The 14,018-nt window shown below is 52.2% G+C and overlaps 1 protein-coding gene and 4 non-coding genes across 5 annotated transcripts in view; 3 read left to right on the forward strand and 2 right to left on the reverse strand.

The window, feature by feature from the left end:
* LOC142821621 (zinc finger protein RFP-like) overlaps positions 1-14,018 on the reverse strand; it is a 411,497-nt gene that overhangs the window by 52,421 nt on the left and 345,058 nt on the right. The window lies entirely within an intron of this gene.
* LOC149522716 (U1 spliceosomal RNA) lies at positions 96-259 on the forward strand. The gene has a single exon (XR_016347483.1). It is a non-coding gene; the product is annotated as a U1 spliceosomal RNA (small nuclear RNA).
* Positions 5,101-5,173, forward strand: TRNAR-CCU (transfer RNA arginine (anticodon CCU)). Its single transcript has one exon. It is a non-coding gene; the product is annotated as a tRNA-Arg (tRNA).
* Positions 7,704-7,785, forward strand: TRNAF-AAA (transfer RNA phenylalanine (anticodon AAA)). The gene has a single exon. It is a non-coding gene; the product is annotated as a tRNA-Phe (tRNA).
* On the reverse strand, positions 8,582-8,653 carry TRNAE-UUC (transfer RNA glutamic acid (anticodon UUC)). The gene has a single exon. It is a non-coding gene; the product is annotated as a tRNA-Glu (tRNA).

Genomic DNA, 14,018 nt, shown 5'->3' on the forward strand with positions numbered 1-14,018 from the left:
GGGGCGCGGCGGTGTGGGTGCGCTAGGCGGCATCCCCCATGATGTGAAAGGGTTTGGGCGGTGGGGGGCAGGCGGTGGTTGTGCAGGTGGAACTCATACTTACCTGGCAGGGGAGATACCATGATCGTGAAGGTGGTTTTCCCAGAGTGAGGCTCATTCATTGCACTGCGGGTGTGCTGACCTCTGTGATTTCCTCAAATGCGGGAAACTCAACTGCATAATTTGTGGTAGTGGGGGACTGCGTTTGCGCTTTCCCCTGGTGCTTGCTGTGAACAATAAACTGACAGATGACCAAGGCAAATGGAAAGGGGACATTGCTGCTCCTGTCCTCGCTCTTTTTTCTCTCTGTGGCGAGCATTGCTTGTTTTTTGCATTTTTCTCTGCTCGGTCCCTGTTCCGTGCTCAGGCTTGACTTGGCCCGGCCCAGTCTGTGAGGACTCTTTTTTCTGTTTCTTCTGCTATGTCCCGGGAAGCACATTGCTCTCCTAGGCCATTGATGCTTCTTTTCAGCCACCCTGCTTGCCTTACAGGAAGTTTCCCCTAACGGCCTGCCGGCCCTCGCTGCAGCCCCAGCCCCAGCCCCAGCCCCTTGCTTCTCGTCCTGCACCTCCCTCCCCAAGCTTCAGAAGAACCAGAAGTTCTCCCTTCTCTGCCTAGCAGCCTTTTATGGCCCTGAAAACTCTTAGCAGCTCCCCTCTAGCAGACTCCCTTCAAATCTTCTACACCCCGCACAGTCAGTTTCTCTTGCACTTTTCTGCATTCACTGTCTCCGATTTGTATGGGTCTGCCTCCCTTCCCGCCCACAGGGCACGATGCTCCAGCTAGGCCTAATCCTCACCGTGCAGAGCGGAAGAATTACTTTTCCTGTCTTGCGCACGACGCTGCTGCTTCCGCTAACGATGTTCGTTGCTCTGGCAACCTATTTACCGCTCTCGACTCCCGTTTACCTCGTGGTCCGCTGTGACAGCCAGCCTCTCCCTGGCCCTCTCCCCTGCTGCACCGATTCTTGTCCACAGTATTCCTTCCTAGACAGCCGTTTCCCATTCTCTCTCTCTCTCTCTGCCACCATGCACGCAGGCGCAAGCAACGGATCAATCGTTCGTAAGCGGAGTACTTTGCATTTGGCCTTATTGAACTTCAACATAGTCTCTCCAAACCATTTCTCTGCTTTGTCCAGATCATTTCGAATTGCGAGGATCCTGTCCTCCACAGCACCTGCAACCCCTCCCAGCTCAGGGTCCTCCGCAGTATAAGCGTACTCTCTACGCCGCCCATCTGAATGGCTGAGGAAGGGAACCGGGCCCACAAGGAATCCCTGCCAGACCCCCGCTTGTTACGCCCTTCCGGGGAGGCTGGGCACTACGGCGATAACTATTCCCCGGGAATGGTATCCCTGAACCTTTAGCAGCCCCCTGATGGTAGCTCTGTCTATTTTGCGTTTGGCTAGCGAGCACGTTCGTGCCCAAGTAACGCGAGACGGTACCCACAGCTTTCCTGAAGACATCAGATATACCCTTTTGATAGGTTGCCCCTTCCCCCTCTTCGGGAATCTCTCCCGCCTGCCGCGAGTTTTCTGAAATAATCCTCCATATCTCAGATGTCACCCCAGTCAGCTCCTTGAGTACGGGGGGTGGGGATGCCGTTTCCCATTCTCTCTCTCTCTCTCTCTCTCTCTCTCTCTCTCTCTCTCTGCCACCGTGCACGCGGGCGCAAGCAACGGATTGATCGTTCTTAAGCGGAGTACTTTGCATTTGGCCTTATTGAACTTCATCGTAGTCTCTCCAAACCATTTCTCCGCTTTGTCCAAATCATTTCGAATTGCGAGGATCCCGTCCTCCACAGCACCTGCAACCCCTCCCAGCTCGGGGTCCTCCGCAGTCTTGATAAGCGTACTCTCTACGCCGCCCATCCAAATGGCCGAGGAAGGGAACAGGGCCCACAAGGAATCCCTGCCGGACTCCCGCTCGTTACGCCCTTCCAGCGAGGCTGGGCACTACGTCGATAACTATTCCCTGGGAACGGTATCTCTGACCCTTTAGCAGCCCCCTGACGGTAGCTCCGGCTAGCTTGCGTTTGGCTAGCGAGCGCGTTCGTGCGCAAGTCACGTGAGACGGTACCCACAGCTTTCCTGAAGACAGCAGATATACCCTTTTGATAGGTTGCCCCTTCCTCCTCTTCGGGAATCTCTCCCACCTGCCGCGAGTTTTCTGAAATAATCCTCCATGTCTCAGATGTCACCCCAGTCAGCTCCTTGAGTACGGGAGGGAGGGGATGCATTTCATCACACTGCCTCGGTATCTCGGCCTTCGCAACATCCTCCGGCCTAGGCCCCAACTCAGCGGCTGCCAGGAAACAGATTACTGGGGCTACGTCTACACTGTCACCCTTTTCCGGAAATGCTTAAAACGGACCAGTTTTCTGTTATAAGTATTTCCGGAAAAAGCGTGTCTAGATTGGCAGGATGCTTTTCCGGAAAAGCATTTTTTCCGAAAAAGCATCCGTGGCCAATGTAGACGCGCTTTTCCGCAAAAAAGCCCCGATCGTCATTTTCGCGATTGGGGCTCTTTTGCGGAAAAGAATACTGGGCTGTCTACTCTGGCCCTTTTCCAGAACAGTTTTTCCGGAAAAGGACTTTTGCCCGAATGGGAGCAGCATAGTTTTTCCGGAAAAACACTGACGATTTTACATTAGATCGTCATTGCTTTTCCGGAAAAGCAAGCGGCCAGTGTAGACAGCTGGCAAGTTATTCCGGAAAAGCGGCTGCTTTTCCGGAATAAATGGCCAGTGTAGACACAGTCTGGGGCTGTGTCTAGACTGGCCAGTTTTTCTGGAAAATCAGCCACTTTTCCGGAAAAACTTGCCAGCTGTCTACACTGGCCGCTTGAATTTCCACAAAAGCACTGATGATCTCATGTAAGATTGTCAGTGTTTTTGCAGAACACTATGCTGCTCCCTTTTGGGCAAAAGTTTTTTTCCGAAAAACTTTTGAGCAAAAGGGCCAGTGTAGACAGCAGAGATTTGTTTTCCGCAAAAAAGCCCCAACTGCGAAAATGGCGATCGGGGTTTTTTTGCGGAAAAGCGCGTCTAGATTGGCCACAGACACTTTTCCGCAAAAAGTGCTTTTGCGGAAAAGCATCCTGCCAATCTAGACACGCTTTTCCGAAAATGCTTTTAATAGAAAACTTTTCCGTTAAAAGCATTTCTGGAAAATCATGCCAGTCTAGACGTAGCCTGGGGCTGTGTCCACACTGGCCACTTATTCCGGAAAATCAGCCGCTTTTCCAGAATAACTTGCCAGCTGTCTACACTGGCCCCTTGAATTTCCAGAAAAGCAACTGACGATCAATTGTAAAATCATCAGTGCTTTTCCGGAAAAACTATGCTGCTCCCATTCGAGCAAAAGTCCTTTTCCGGAAAATTGTTCCGGAAAAGGGCCAGTGTAGACAGCACATATTTCTTTTCTGCAAAAAAGCCCCGATCGTGAAAATGACGAAATAAGCTCTTTCGAAAGATGCTCGAAAGAAGCAGCGCCATTGGCGCGGCTCAAATGGCGTAGCTTATTTCGAGCCGCAGCTGTGGCATAGACGTGCCCAACCGGACCAGGAAGGTCGGCCTACGGTCTGCAAAATGCAGTCCTGCCGCGTAAGCCGATCCCACGGCTACTCATTTTGCGTTTCTCTTTCCTGTGCTGTCAAGTCCGTTCAACGCTGTACGCCTCTGAAGGAATAGGCCTTCCATTCTACCTGTGGGCCGAGAGTCACATCTGGATGCGGATGGGGAGGGGGGGCGTCGCGGGGCTTTTTTGCGGAAAACACTACTGTGCTGTCTACATTGGCCCTTTTCCGGAATAGTTTTCCGGAAAAAGGACTTTTGCCCGAATGGGAGCAGCATAGTATTTCCGGAAAAGCGGCCGATTTTTTACAGTAGATCGTCAGTGCTTTTCCGGAAATTCAAGGGGCCAGTGTAGACAGCTGGCAAGTTATTCAGGAAAAGCGGCTGATTTTCCGGAATAAATGGCCAGTGTAGACACAGCCATTGGCTACGTCTACACTGGCCCCTTTTCCGAAATGGGCATGCTAATTTTCAACTTCAGAATAGGGAAATCCGCGAGGGATTTAAATATCCCCCGCGGGATTTAAATAAAGATGTCCGCCGCTTTTTTCCAGCTTGGGGAAAAGCCGGAAAAAAGCGTCTAGACTGGCCCGATTCTCCGGAATAAAGCCCTATTGCGGAGGATCTCTTATTCCTACTTCAAAGTAAGCGGAGTACTTTGCCCGATCCTCCGGAATAAAGCCCTATTCCGGAGGATCTCTTATTCCTACTTCAAGGTAGGCCAGGGAAACTGGTAAATAATCTCAGTGCCAAGGCCTGACGTCACCTGACCCACAGAATTCACACTGCAAACCATTTCAGCAGTCATGCAGAGGAGTCCTGGGTGCTCTGGTCTGAGGCTGCCTTAGAGGTGAGTTCAAGGGGAAACTTCACAAAGGAGATTCCAGGCAGCCAGGCCATGGGGGTCTCTGAGATTGCCCCTGTCCCACCTGGCTGTTGCCAAGGTTGCTCTGTGAGGTCACTGCCTCCAACCAATGAGTCTGTCCCACCTGGCTGTTGCCATGGTTGCTCTGTGAGGTCACTGCCTCCCAGCCAATAAGCTGAGGTGCTGTAAAAGTTCCTTGTGATGTCACTGCTGCCTGGCAGGCTCATGTTGTGCCCCTGGCCAGCCCCTTGGCATGTGTGAGCTGCTCCCCCTGTGCCCCCCTCACTCAGGGCTGGTTCTGGGGCTCACACGGAACATCAGAGGCTGCCAGGGGCCCTCCTGTGGGGCTGTGAGTGTTGCTCCCCTGCTGTACAGACACGGCCATAGAGCCTCAGGAGACTGCAGCGGTGGGAGACACTTCCCTGGATTCGGGAGGGAGACGAGACGTCAAGGCCCATGACTTGGAGCCAGCTACAGATACCCATGGAAAGCTGATTTTCAGAGGGGTGTGATCAGCCCTTCCTGTGTATCTGGCTTCTTCAAAGGGGATTCATTAGGAGCTAAAAGTTGAAGAAGGGCCATTTAGAAGGGTGAATTTCTTGCCCTGGCAGGCTTTTCTGTGTGCCCCAGTGGCCTAATGGACAAGGCACTGGCCTCCTAAGCCAGGGATTGTGGGTCCAAGTCCCACCTGGGGTGACAGTTTTGTTGTTGTTCACTAACAAATAGTTTGCATTCTTTTGCTCTCTGAAATAGTTTGCAAAGATGCCCTGCAGTTACTGTCTCCCTTGCCGCAGAAGCTGTCCAGACTCCTCACTAGCTTGTGTTAGGTGCAGATCTGGTTGCTAAAAGCCCAGGTATTCAAAGTCAGAATGAAGAGGCACATTCTGCTCTAGAAGGCCCAGGAGTGACAGACAGCAAGAGGTGGCTGTAGCAGGGTCTGCCTGGAGACAAAGCGGAGCCTGAGGATGAGAAGGCCCATGAGAGGCAGAGACTCCAGAGCAGTGGGGTGGTTAGTTATTTGGTCTGGCAAACTGACAGAAAATCCCCAGGCCCTGAGCATGGTGCGGGCAAGGCCCATGGGGCAGTTTGCCTGGTGGGGTTTGGGGGGTGGAGAAGCTGTGAAGCTCTGTGAGTGGATAAGGTCCCTGGCTGAGCTGTGCCACCTGCCGTGTGTGTGACTCAACCTGTCCCTCGTCCCCTTTTGTGTGTCTGTTGCGCTTCCGGCGTCTTTCCTCAGGCACGTTCATCCGGAAAAGACCCCAGCAGGGATCTTGTATCTTCCTTTGTGCAGCTCAGCCGCAGACACTGCCAGGGCTGGAAGGAAATTGCTGCACTTTGGGAGTCAAAGGTGTTGTCTGGGACCACAGAGCAGTTTCACCCAACAGCTTGAGGGGGGCACCATGGCTTAGCTCGCTTCTTCTAAACAGAAGAGCCTGGGTTCAACTATCAGTGGTGCCTTGTTGCTTCCTTTGCTCACATTTTCCCAGGTCCTTCTGGGACACAGAAGAGGCCTCCCCTGGCCACCCATGGAACTGCTGGGCTGACCCAGGGCCTGAAAGGGGCCATTAGGCAAAGACCAGAAGTGGTGATGCTGGGGTAGTGGCTGCCCTGCACTCTCCATGGTGTGAGGAGCCGGGCGGGAGAGGAGTCCCAGAGGTTGTTGGGTGGGAGAGTAGAGTTTATCGACCTTTGGGCTAAGCTCTAGAGCAGCCAAGGGAGAGGTGGGGAAGTGACTTCTGGATACTCTGTGTGGCCCAGGGATGCGGACCAAGAGCCGTCCTTGTGTTTTTTGCCGTAAAGTGTTGTTTGTGGGTCCTTTGCCTAAGATCGAGCACGTCTGCCTTTCGGAGAGCCATGTCACAGGCACAAGCCCCCAGAGACCCCTCCAGGGACACATCACAGGACCAAGCAAGGGGCAGAAACACTGGGCACTGTCAGTGTCTGGGCCAGAGATAAAGACCCTCTTGGAGCTGTGATCCGAGGGGGAGTCTCTGCAGGCCCGGCAGTCCAGGTGGAGGAATGCAGACATCTATGAACATAAAAACATAAAAACGGCCGTACTGGGTCAGACCAAAGGTCCGTCTAGCCCAGTGTCCTGTCTGCCGACAGTGGCCAGCACCAGGTGCCCTGGAGGGGATGGACCGAAGACAATGATCAAGCGATTTGTCTCCTGCCATCCCTCCCCAGCCTCTGACAAACAGAGGCCAGGGACACCATTTTATCCCCTGGCTAATAGCCTTTTATGGACCTAACCTCCATGAAATTATCTAACATATGGCCCAATGGCTGATGGCCTTGCAGAGAAAGGCCACCTCCCCCCTCCTGCATCCTAAACCAAGTCAGAGCCAAGGTCAACGAATTGCGGGAGGGGTATGTGAGGGCCCGTGAGGGCAGGTCCCGCTCTGGGGAAGCACCGCAGCACTGTGCATACTGTGAGGAACTGGACCGAATCCTGGGGTGTGGGGAGCCCCTGTCTCCAGGGAGAGTTGTGGAGTCTGGGATGGAGACACCTGGGAAGCAGCAGCTGCAGCTTCAGGATGACAACGCTGATGACCTGCAGTGCCAGGAGACGCAGGACTCCCAAACGTCTTCAGGCAGCGGGGAGGGAACATCAGGTGAGTGCTGGGAGGTTGCAACACACAGGACATGTCAACACTTGCATCCTCTTTCCAGAGAGGGATGCAAATGGAGACATTCAAAATTCTAAATGGAACCAGGATTTAAATATCCGGCGCTATATTTGCATAATCGTATCTGGGCGCTGTTTCAAAATACTTTATTTTGAAATAAAAAACACGTTTAGATGCAGTTATTTGGGGAGAAAACCCTTCTTCCAAAATAACCCTTAAACACTCCCCTCTGGTCTGGACCTAACAGCAGTGTCAGCGTTTGCCCCCTGGCAGCGAGGGAGTCAGCACGTCGGTGAGTGGGGCAGGGAGCTGGGGGCAGAGCTGGGCTCTAACTCGCTGGGTGACCTTGGCCCATTCAGTGAATCTCTCCCTGCCTCTATGGCCGTGTCTGTACAGCAGGGACAGCAACACTCACAGGCCCACAGGAGGGAGCTGGTTTGATGCTTCACCCCATGGCCCAGCAATGAGCCCCCAAACTCCCCCTGTGCTCTGGGAGCCAGGTTCGCTGTGTGAATTCTGTGGGGCAGGTGAGGTGAGTCCTGGGCACTGGGATTAGTTACCAGTTTCCCTGGCCCTGAGACACTGCTGAGCTTACAGCTGTGGTGGCCGAGTGGTTAAGGTGTTGGACTAAAAATCCAATAGGGTTTCCCTGCGCAGGTTCAAATCCTGCTCAGAGTGAGGTCTGTGTTTTGGCCACACCCCTAACCTGGGCAACAAGCTGCACAACCCCTGAGCCACTCTCCCCATCCCCAGTCAATCCCTTTCTGTGCCTTTCCAAGGGTACGTCTAGACTACCGCGTTTTGTCGACGGAAGTTTTGTCGACAGATATTGTCGACAAAACTTCCGTCGACAATTTGCGTCCAGACACATGGAGTTCTGTCGACAAAGCAAGCCGCTTTGTCGACAGAACTCCGTAGTCTGGACGCAGTGTTACAGGCAATAACACCTTCTGTCAACAGAGTTCTGTCGACAGAAAGTGTTATGCCTCGTAAAATGAGGTATACCAGCGTCGACAAAACCGCGGAGTTCTGTCGACGTTATGTCGACAGAACTCCGCGGTAGTGTAGACGCTGGTATTGTTTTGTCGACAAAAGTCCACTTTTGTCGACAAAACTAGGTAGTCTAGACACACCCCAAGAGAGACACGGGGCATGGTGCCTCGTTATGGGTCCCTGAGCTCTAGGGGCTGCTCGGCCCTTTGTGTCTCTCAGCTGGAGAGGAAAAGGCTTCAGGCCTGGTCCCTGCTCCAAGCTTGTTTGTGGCCAATGGGAGCTGCCTGCTTGAAGCCCTGGCCAGTCCCCACAAGCTCTTATTCACCCAGGCGTGTGACCTGTGCCCCCTGCACAGGGAAGGGGCTGCCTGAGAAATGTGCTTGGCTGCCAGGAGCCCCTCCCCTCCCCCAGCCCACTGGCCCTCCCTGTGATGGAAAAGGGCAAAGACCAGGCAGATTTCATTAATACAGATAAGGCTGGTTTCCCTGACTGGGAATTGAACCCAGGCCTTAACAGTGAAAGTGCTGAATCCTAACCACTAGACCATCAGGGACATGTGAATGAGACTCTTTCCTTACCTAAACTAGCCTTTCACAGGCCTCTTTCTGTCCTCTTCAGAACACACATTTTCCTTTGCCCAGAGGGGACAAGAACAGACACCAAACAGAACATCAAAGTAGCCAGATGGGGCCATGCCAGTTGCCCAGCTAGCCCAGGATCCTGTCTCACAACAGCAGCCAATTCCATTGCCCAGTGGGAATCCTTGGGACAGACAATTGTTAAGTGATCCCTCCCGTCACCCATTCTCAGCTTCTAGAATATACCAGCTCAGGACACCTTCCCTGTCCATCCTGGTTAAATGCCATTGTTTGACCTTTCCTGCATTAAATTACCCAGTTCTGTTTTGGACCTTCTTGTAGATTTCACCTTCATAACATCCTCTGGCAATGAGTTCCACTGTGTGCAAAAATGGTTCTTTTTCGTTTATTTTTTATTTGGCTACTTACCAGTTTCATTCTGTCACCCGGGATCTTGAGTTGGAGAAAAAAAATTCTTCTTGCTTTCTGCACCCCTGTCATTATTACATGAAACTCTGTCCCATCGCCCCTGAGTCTAGACTACATCTAGACTGTGCTCCCCCCAGCATCCCCTCCCTCAGAAGAAACACAAAACTGCTGATCCTTTTTGAGGAAAAGATTTTTCCGATATTCAGCCCCGTGTAGCCCACCCGTGGTGGGTGGGGCAGGAATTAGTTCCGGTGGCAGAGCCCTCGCTTAGTGTGCGAGAGGCAATGGGACCAATAGCCACGTTCCTCAGTGTCTGTGGTGTTCTCCTTCCTTCTTCTCACAGGCAGAGTTGGGGGCTCTGAGCATCCCGAGACCCCTCCCTCTTCCTCCCTGGCCTCCGAAAACACCCACCTAGTATGGCACGGAGCTGCTGGGCCTGGTGGAGTGTTGGGAGAGGGGCTAGTGCTCCCTTTGTGCATGAGAGGTAGCAGGATTCACTCCCATCTTCTCCTGCCTGCTCGCTGGTACCGAGGGGCCTGCCCCTTTCCTGCTGCCCCAACTCTTATTCCCACCATGCACTTTGTGCAGGGCCCGTTGGTCTTTGTGCCAAGGCACATGGCTGGGACCCAGGACTCAGGACCCTTCCCCAAATATACAACCCCCTCCACACCCAAACCCTCTGTTCAGTTCACACTGTCTGGCTGCCTCCAGCCTGGGCTGAGCAGGCGACCTGCCCTACAGCTGGGAGAGCATCAGGCACCTGACCACAACTCTCATCAGTCTGGGGACCAAGCTCCATTGGGCCTCAGACACCCAGCACAGGAGTAAAACTGCCTCTGGGGAACCTCAGGACAAGGAATGTGAAACCCACAGAGCACTAGGAGCTCACAGAAACCAGCCCAGCAAGTCCCACTGAGACTTGAACTCAGATTGCAGGATTCAGAGTCCTGAGTGCTGCCCCTTACACCATGGGACCTACCTATACAGTGCTTTCTGGGAACATGGGACATTCAGGTTCTCAGGCTGGCCTCTGCTCTCCTGGCTTCCCACCAAGGCTATGTCTACACTCGCGGCTTCTTGCGCGAGTAATATGCAAATGAGGCTAAGCGTGGAATATCTTCAAGCCTCATTTGCATACCTAATGAGACACCATTTTTTTCAGAAGAGGCTTTTGTGCAAGAAGGAGTTACATCTATTACTTTTCAGGAAGAATGGCATTGCGTAAGAGGGGTTTTTTTGCATAAGAAGGGGCAGTGTAGACACTCCTTCTTGCACAAGAGCCTCTTCTGAAAAATATGGTGGCTCATTAGGTATGCAAATGAGGGTCAGCTAGATTCCATGCTTAGCCTCATTTGCATATTACTCGCGCAAGAAGCCGCGAGTGTAGACAAAGCCCAACAGTTTCATCTCTCAGGACTCTCTGGCTACATCTCCATGGCACATTTATTTTGGAATACGCTATTCTTGAACAGTGATTTCAAAATAGCACGTCTACACTGCAGGGAAACTTCAGAATGAGTCTGAGTCAGGCTCTGCTAATGTAGACGAGTTATCTCGATTTAGAGCCCTGGTAGAAATATCTTAGAATGGGCCTAGGGAGGGGCCATTTTGAAATAGCGGAAGTGGAGCATCTCCACACGCATTAATCTGAAATAGCTAATTGGGAACAGGCGTTATTCTTTGTAGAATGAGGTTTACAGAAGTTGGAATAAACCATCTATTACTTTAGATTATTTCACATTAACGGAATTGCTGCACAGACTTTGGCATTGTTATTCTAAATGGCCATTATTCCAAAATAACTTTTCTGTGTAGACAGAACCTGCGTCCTGTCCCAGCTCTGCTGCTTTCAGGACAAATTCCTCATTAGGGTCCATCACAGTCTGGGCTCAGTGAGGGTCCATCCCACCTGAGATGTGTGTTACACAAAAGCCTCGTGTTTCCTGCCCAGTGCCCAACACAGGCTGCAGGTATCTGTTTCATGTGGAGGTGTAGCTCAGTGGCAGAGTTTTTGACTACAGCTCAAGTGGTCAATGGTTCAAATCCAAGTGCTCCCTTAGGAAATGTTCCTTCAATAAACATTTACCTCTCCAGTTCTATTGCATCCTGGATTTCCATTGTATGTGGACTCTTTAAATGAATACAAACCCTTAATGTTTTCTGGCACCAATACACATAAACCAGGCAAACCCATCCCTCAGCTGGAACCAGCTCAAACCTGCTGTGTGTCTGGTTTGCGTTTCCAGCAATTCAACAAGGGTGTGATGTAGATGCCTATTGGCACGTCCTTGGTCTCTAAGGGCTGGGTTGTGCAGAAGAACAAGAACCACACCCAGCTGGGGAGGATAGGCTGCGGTCAGCCTTCTGGAGTTCGATTTAGTGAGTCCAACTAAGACCAGAGAGCACCTGACTAGCGGCCAGAAGTCTGCTCTTGCTGCCTTTGGTTTCCTGTTGTGGGGACATGGCCAAGCTCAACTGCAGGAAGCCGACTCCAGCTACATAAGGAGGGATGGTGGGAAGAGCAGACACATTGGCCAGGTACCACTGGGGGCTGCCTCCCTCACCACCGCCGGACCTGGCAGGTGCCTGGGCCAGCTTAGCCATGGGGCCGCTCTCTGGGACAGCAAACACGGACACAAGGCAGGATTCTCTCATTCTAGGACCATTTGTTGGTTTTTCATCTGTCACAGCTACAGACTAACAGGGCCCCACCGAAGGGAGACACTATGTGGCCCCCAGACCTTTTGTTTGCTGTTGCTGAAGCACTGCTGAGCTCACAGCTGGGATGGCTGAGGGGTTAAGGTTTTGGACTTTAAATCCAATAGGGTTTCCTTGCGCAGGTTCAAATCCTGCTCACAGCGAGGCCTGTGTTTTGGCCACACCTCTAACCAGAGCAACAAACCCCTGAGACACTCTCCCCATCCCCTGTCAATCCCCTTCTACTTCTTTAAGTGCCACGTCCAGACTGAAGAGGATGCTCTTTCTCTTTCTACGAGGCAGAAGGGACGTGTCCAGAGAACAGGGTTTTCCAAAATTTGGTGCCATGTAGCAGCAGATGGCAGGAGCCAAAGAGGTTTGACAGCCTTTTCCATCCCAGCTCACCAGGGCTCAGCCCTCCCAGCCTGCTGCTGCTGCTCCAGGAGGGGGTGTCAAGCCATGTGCATCAGGTGATACCAACACACAAAGCCCTGCCCCACCCCAGAAGCTACTGGCAGACAGGTACAGAACCTCTGTCCTCACCTTCTGCAACCAACTGTTTCCAAGACCGTGAGTGAGTCTGGGCAGGAAATGATTCCAGGATTCTGTTCCTGCCCTTGTGGACAGAGACAGCTGGACCAAGCAGCAGCCCCAAAAGGCCCCTCCATAGCTCAGCTTATAGAGCAACTGCCCCTCAGTGGCTGCTTTCATTCCACCTCTAAGGAGAGTTCTTTCCCCCTCACCTGGCTGAGGCAGAGCAGACAAGGCCCTTCTAGGGGGAACAGACAGGTTCTCTACAGAGAGTCCAACTGACAGTTCAACCACAAGGACAAGTGTTTCTGCCTAAGCCTGGAATTGAACCAAGGACCTTTAAATCTTCAGTTTAACACTCTCCCCACCAAGCTAATTCAGCAACTGACAGAAAAGCTTTTCCCCACAGCAGCACACAAGAGAGCAGCTGTTGCCAGTGGCCCTGTAGGGCAAGATGAGCTTGACCAAGCCTCAAACCAGCTGGACTAGCCAGCCCACATCACAGTGAGTCACTAGTGGCCCTGTCAGAGAAGAGCCCTTGGCAGCTGCAGCAATGTCCCTGCAGTTGCCTGTGGTGTCTTTCCCAAAGGGGCACTTCTGGGCCTGCTGGCTCAGGTGTTTAGTGCTTGATGCTAATAATGCCAAGGTTGTGGGTTCAACTCGTATGCTGGCCCCAGGGGTGTCTGGTTTGGTGTCTTGCCTTTGGGTGTGTCTAGACTACAGAGTTTTGTCGACAAAAAGGACTTTTGTTGACAAAACTATACCTGCGTCGACACTACCGCTGAGTTCTGTCGACATAACGTCGACAGAACTCAGCAGTTTTGTCGACGCTGGTAAACCTCATTTTACGAGGCATAATGCCTTCTGTTGACAGAGTTCTGTCGACAGAAGGTGTTATTGCCTGTAGGGATGTGTCTAGACTACAGGGTTCTGTCGACAAAGCACCTTGCTTTGTCGACAGAACTTAATGTAGTCTAGACGCTCTTTGTCGACAGAAGCTTTGTCGACAGTATCTGTCGACAAAACTTCTGTTGACAAAACCTTGTAGTCTAGATGTACCCTTTGTGTAGCTGCCTGCTATGGACAAGGAAGGAGAAACAAGCCCTGAGAGATCAAACAGCAGAAGGGAAGCATGGAGTGATGTCAGCTGTCAGCCCCTCTTCCTATAGCGCTGCCCATGCAGGAGAGAGAATGGGCAGTTTGAGTCACCAGCTCTGCCCCATTTGAAAATGGCAAGTGTTGCCTTAGCAGCGAGGGAGAGGTGGGAAGGAGCCTGAAGTAACCTCTTCGGTCACAGCTGCTGTAACATGTGACAATGAGGTGAGAAAAATGACTAGGCAGTGGCCATGGGAAACATCAGGCTGGTTTCCCTGAGTGGGAATCAGACCAGCAAGAGTTTTGTATCCTAGCCACTAGACCACCAGGGACACAGGACACATGCTTCTTTGCTCACCTGCACTAGCCTTTCGCAGGATGAGGGGGTCCATTCTCCCTTGCCCAGAGGGGACAAGAACAGAAACCAAACAGAACATCAAAGCAGCCAGACTGGGCCATGCCAGTTGTCCAACTAGCCCAGGATCCTGTCTCACAACAGCAGCCAATTTCATTGTCCCGAGGGAATCCTCAGGACAGACAGTTATTAAGTGATCCCTCCCGTCGCCCATTCCCAGCTACTGGAATACA

This window comes from Pelodiscus sinensis, chromosome 19 (assembly GCF_052426305.1).
Source record: "Pelodiscus sinensis isolate ZL-2025 chromosome 19, ASM5242630v1, whole genome shotgun sequence".
Taxonomy (NCBI): Eukaryota; Metazoa; Chordata; order Testudines; family Trionychidae; genus Pelodiscus; species Pelodiscus sinensis.